We start from the raw sequence: 5,981 nt of genomic DNA on the forward strand, positions 1-5,981 counted from the left end.
GCAAACTTCATTGTTGTCTTATTTTAAGAAATTGCCACAGCCACCCCAACCTTCAGCAACCACCACCCTGATCAGTTAGCAGCCATCAACATCGAGGCAAGACCCTCCACCAGCAAAAAGATTACGACTCACTGAAGGCTCAGATAATGGTTAACATTTTTTAGCAATAAAGTATTTTTTTAATTAAGGTATGTACATTTTTTTTAGACATAATGCTATTGCACACTTAATAGACTACAGTATAGTGTAAACATAACTCTTATATGCACTGGGAAACCAAAGAATTTGTGTGACTCACTTTATTGTGTTATTCGCTTTATTGTGGTGGTCTGGGACCGAACACGCAATATCTCCGAGGTATGCCTGTATACAGTTACATACATCAGATTACATTACAGAAGGACACACAGCTTTTCCAGCACACCAAGGCCAACACAAGACACTATGAAATGCACCATGAAGCGGGCTGGAAAGGCAGCTAACAAGCCTTCACAGAGGGATGGAAGAGGGAGTAGAGGGACAGCTGTAAGTCCCCCCCATTTCCCCAAACTGAGACGAAGCCTCTTTGCTACTACAAGCAGGCATGAGGCTACTCTCCCTACTGTTTTCATTCAAATAAGGTGAGAAATGACAAAGTTATAGGCAGTTTTGTGATTCCCATTATAGCCTGTGGGCAAAACGTCGAAATGGTGTCAAAACAGTTTTGAAAAAATGAAATGGAACAGTGCTTTGAAATGAAACAAATCTCAAAACAAAACACTGTCCCATCAAAGTGGCAAAAAGGAAGTTGAAATCAAACAATGCTATTTTGCACAGCCCTACTTGGGATAAAATAATTGCATGCACAAATACAGACTAGAGAATGAGTAACTAGGCTGCAGTATTGAAGACAGGGACCTGGGAGTGTTGTTTACAAATCAAAGAAAATGATTTTTCCACCCTATTCAGCACTGGTGGGACCTCACCTGGGAGTACCATCTCTAGTTTTGTCCCCCATACTTCAAGAAGGATGTGGACAGATTAGAAAGAGTCTTGCAGAGAGCAACACATGATTAGAGGTCTGGGAATCAAGAGTTAAGAGGAAAGACTGAAAGAGCTGGGCTTATTAAGACTGGAGAAGGGAAGACCGAAGGCAATTTTGATAAGTTTTTTTAATACCTGAGGGGTGATCATAGAGAGGACAGAAATGAGCTTTTCTCCATGGCCACATGGGACATGACTAGAAGAAATGGCATCAAGCTTCAGCAGAGGAAATTCAGGTTGTAGGTTAGGTGGAACTTTTTGACTATGAGGGTGGTCAAGCATTGGAACAGGCTACCTAGAGACATTGTGGAATCTCCATCCTTGGAGACCGGATAGACACTTGGCTGGGATGCTTTTAGTCAGGGATGATCCTGCCTTTGGAGCAGGGAGTTGAACTAGATTACCTCATGAAGTCCCCTCTAGACCTTCTCTCCTATTATTCTATTTGTAGATCACACAAGTTTCATACTTTCTAGAATAAACGCCCACTGAACTAAAAATTAGTTCCAGTGCACATGCAGTATATTATTTGCTGTTTGTTATTCTCCTTTGAAAGTTTCAGTCATCCAATGACATAGTAGAAACAGTACCATGTCACTTAGGTGAAAATCACAAAACCATAAATTGCAAATAGCACATAGTCAAAGCAGCCAGTTTCAAACAGCCCATAGGCCAAAATTTCTCTAAATAAAATATTCCAAATTAGTTGCAAATTAATTTTATGGAGAAATAAATGCTAAATTCTCAAAGGAGATCATTCACAATAAAAAAATCAAACAATTCTATTCAGGAAAAGGAAAGTATAGGAATAAGCAGTCCTTTCCTAAAAAGAAAGGCTATTAATAGTAAAATGCCCAATGGTACATATTAGAACATTTATTATGTAATATATAGTGATCTGAAAGAAGCATTGAGCAGTAGAGCTGTGTGAAGCTTCAGATCACAATTTGATTTTGAGAAGATTCATACTGATTCAAAGGATGAATCTTCAAATCCAAATAGAATCGCTAGAAGCTTAAAACTTTCCAAATTGATTTGGAGCCTCTGAATTTATTTGGAAAAGATTCAGAAAATTTTCAGTGATTCAGAGATTGGGAGGGCTGTCTTCATGGGGAAACAGAAACTTAGAAGAGGGAAGGGGAGTTGGCGGTGGGAAGACTGACATTTCTAGCTGGCCAGTGAGTGCGATTTGTCTCTGACTGCCCTTCCAATCACTGTGTCTGGGGGAGGGACATAGAAACAGTATAAAAGCTTCTGCCTGGCAGCTTGCTTTGCCTTTTGTGGGCTGGTTCTGAGTGAGAAAGAGCACCAGAAAGGTACTGGACTGCCTGGCTTGCTTCACACTCAGTCAGTCACCTGCTCCTTTTTGTCCTTAGAAAGGATTGGATAGGATAATGTTTAGCTTAGCTTAGTTGAGCTTAGCTTAGGATATCTCTATTTATATTTCTCCAGTTCATTTATTTCAATTCATAGTTGTTCTCTCTTATTTTGCAAACTTTTAAAAAAGAAAGCTCAGTATTTTCCCTGGCAGTGTGATCCATCACTGTGCAGGGAACCACACATTACACACACTCACACAGATCATAGAAGAAGTCATATATTTATAGAAGAAGAGATTGTATATAGTTAGTTATTATACACATCAGGTCACAGAAGAGCAACACACACCATAGTTAATATTCATAATCCACCATTGGATTCATTAGCCCGCCACAATCCATTACACACAACACAAAACAATCTAATAATTGCACACTCCAGAAGAGAAGAACCAACATCACAGAAGAACACCACACAAATGTATTAGTTATTATTCATAGTCAATACTCAGATCCACCAGGCTGCCACAGTCCACTACACACACACACACACACACACACACACACACACACACACACACCACAAAGCAAACTAATTGCACAACCCAGAAGAAAAAAGAATAACCCAGAAGAAGTCAGACATACAGTAATACACCTTTTGCAGCACAGGAAAGATTAATATGCATGCTGGAAAGGCAGATGCCATGTCTTCTGGCAGGGGAGGGAAAGGGAGTAGGGGGGGAGCTAGAGCTGCAATTCCCCCTCCCCCCCAACCAAACATAGATGCATTCTCTTCCCAAGCAGCCATGAGGATTCTGCTGCCAGGGGAAGCAAGGAGATGGGAGTAGTACCTGTACCTGATGTCCCTGCACCACCTCCCTTAGCTCCAGAAAAAAGCACCAGCAACAGAATCACTTTCCCTACCACTCCACTGTTATCTCCCAGAGTGTTATCTTCCCACTGCTAGAGGAGGAGCTGAAACTAGGGGACCTGAGCACCCTGGCTCAAGTGATTCTCAGGACTGAGGGGGAATTAGAGTTTGTTCTCCACACCCCTCAAAGTTCCCCTAAACCCAGGTTTCCTTCTCTTGAAAGCAGCACCTCAGAGGAGGTTGAGGTTGTGGAGGCTCAGGCAACTGGCTCAGCTGAGGCAGCTCCTCCTGCCTCAGCCTGCTGAGGAATGGCATAAGGCAGCATCCCCACCCTCAACCCAGAAGTGGGTGAGTAGCATAGTGTGGGAGCATTTTGAGCTGGTAGATGATCCCAGGTTTGCTACTTGTCAGCACTGCTGCAGGCAGATCAGCCAGAGCAAGGACATGAAACACTTTGCCACCACAGTGATGCTGTTGCATCTCAGGAGGCAGCACCCCCATGCTCTTCTTCCTGCTCAATCTGGCACCAGGGTGAGCATGTCCAAAGGGAAGTCCCCCAACTGCTCCAAAGCCCCTGCCCCTGCCCCGCCCCCCAAGCAGAGGCAGGCCACCCTGGAACAGTAGGGGAAAGGTGAACAGAAAGGAGGGGCGGGGAGTTGCAAAGGTGAGCAAGATCACCCAGAACACTGGGGAGATGCTTACTCTGGATATCCAGTCATTTTCTCTAGTTGAGCAGCCAGGGTTCAGGCAGCTCATGGCACTTGTGCCCTATCTTACCAAGTACCTGCATGCACCACACTTATCAGGATGGTAATACCCTTCCTGTATGAGGCATGCAGGGAGTACTTGAGGGAGGAGCTGCACATGGCAGGGCTACAGCTAGCCTTGCACTTCACCTCAGACATCTGGAGCAGCCAGGATGATGATCATGCCTACCTCTCCCTCACAGGGCACTGATGTGATCAGTCAGGCTGTCAGTTGGCTCTCCTCTGAGCCAAGGTGCTGGATGAGTCCCACACAGCAAGGGAGATCATGGTGGCCATGAACTTCATGGTGCAGGAGTAGCTTGTTGGGTAGGTCAAGCTCACTCCCAGGTTCATGTCACGAACATCAGGGCCAATATGGTCAAGGCTGTCCGTGATGCCAACTGTGTTGGCATCTGCTGTGTGGCTCACAGGCTGCACCTCATAGTCAGGGATGCCTTGAAGGGGGACAGGGCTGCTGTTGATGGCACCACCACCACTACTCCTTCAAGCCAGCTGATTTCAAAATGCAGGAAGGTGGTGGGCTACTTCTACTGTAGCATCAAGAGGGGCAAGATCCTGCAGGACAAACAGGCAGAGCTGAGCATCTTGCAGCACAAAATCATGCAGGATGTGGCGACTCAGTGGAACTCCACATACCTGATGCTCAAAAGACTGGTGGAACAACAGAAGGACAGGCATGAGAAGGCCTTGCTTGGGGAGGTTGGAATCAGTGGCCCACCCTGAGCAGAGCTGTATGGGGTACCATCTCCCAGATCTTGGTGGTCCTCAAGCCCTTCCTTGAGGCCACCGAGACCCTTAGCACTAGCAGTGCCCATCTCAGTCACGTGATCCCCCTAGTGAGGGAACTGGAGAACCTAATGAAGAGCTTCCATGGGGATCAAGGTTTCTGATTAGGGCAGGCTGCTGTCAGCAGACATGCAGGCACTGGTCAGGTGGCTGAAGAAGGGCATCCGGAGACAGCTAAATACCTTTTGGTCCAGTATAGTCCACATGGTGGCATGCATGTGTGAGCTGAGGGTGAAGGGCAGCATGTGCACTGGCAGCACCAAAACCCTCAAATCACTGGATGCAGGAACTGGTGAACAAAGTCAGGGAGGCCAAAGGACAGAAGTGAGGGGATGTGGAAGAGGGGGTTCCACTTTCCCATGGCAGCACTCCCAGCACCACTACTGGCACCAGCACCAGCCAGTCTCCTCTACACCAGCCCCTGACAAGGTGGGCCAAGGGCATGGCTTCAATGCTGGGGTCCAAACACACTGGACCCCACCCTTGGGAAGGTAGTACCAGGACTTTGGTGGCTACCTATCTCGCTGAGGATTTGGAGCCATTGGACTGCGACCCCTTGACCTACGAAGCAAGCTGCAGCCAGATGTGGCACGATGTGGCCACAGTTGCCCAGCAGCACCTGTCATGTCCACCTACCAGTGTTCCAAGCAAGAGGGTGTTCAGCCTTGCTGGGGATGTTGTGACACCCCACAGCAGCTGCTTGTATCCTGGCATTCTTGAAGGTGAACCTCCCACTGCGGGGGTTCCCCAAGCTCCACCTGCAGATGGACCGAGTACCACTCTCCTCACTTCATCTGCACCAATTTCCTTTTCTCCTTTTTTAAAAACCAGGTAATGCCCCACCCTCAGCTAGAGAGGACACCCACTGCATCACACTAGCCAGCAGGGGAATAACATGCATCTGCTAAGCTTGTTCCCCTGCAAGGATGAACTTGAAGGCCTGGGATGGAGCTTGGGGAAGGAGGAAGCCCCAGGTCCTAGGTATTGTTGCAGAAATGGCTGCGGTTCGTTTCTCGGGAGGCGAAGAACTCTCAGTCTCCGACACACTTTATTAGCAACACAAAAGGTATATTTGCAAATAGGGTCAGAGCGAAGACAAAAGACCACACTCTGCCCGCGGGGACAACTTCTCAGCAGGCTTTATCTCCTCTCTTCTGGGCACGTGTGCAGAAGCAGGAACTCTTACAACTCATTTCCGGTTCATACAAACATATA

At 46.8% G+C, this 5,981-nt stretch overlaps 1 long non-coding RNA gene across 1 annotated transcript in view; it reads left to right on the plus strand.

Annotated features, from left to right (window-relative positions):
* Positions 1 to 5,981, plus strand: part of LOC109313218 — an 11,498-nt gene that overhangs the window by 1,700 nt on the left and 3,817 nt on the right. The window contains exon 2 of the long non-coding RNA XR_002101993.1: positions 2,431 to 2,434. This is a non-coding gene — a long non-coding RNA (uncharacterized LOC109313218). The remainder of the gene's footprint in view (positions 1 to 2,430; positions 2,435 to 5,981) is intronic.

The sequence above is a fragment of the Crocodylus porosus genome, unplaced genomic scaffold (genome assembly GCF_001723895.1).
Source record: "Crocodylus porosus isolate Cpor-Errol unplaced genomic scaffold, CroPor_comp1, whole genome shotgun sequence".
Taxonomy (NCBI): Eukaryota; Metazoa; Chordata; order Crocodylia; family Crocodylidae; genus Crocodylus; species Crocodylus porosus.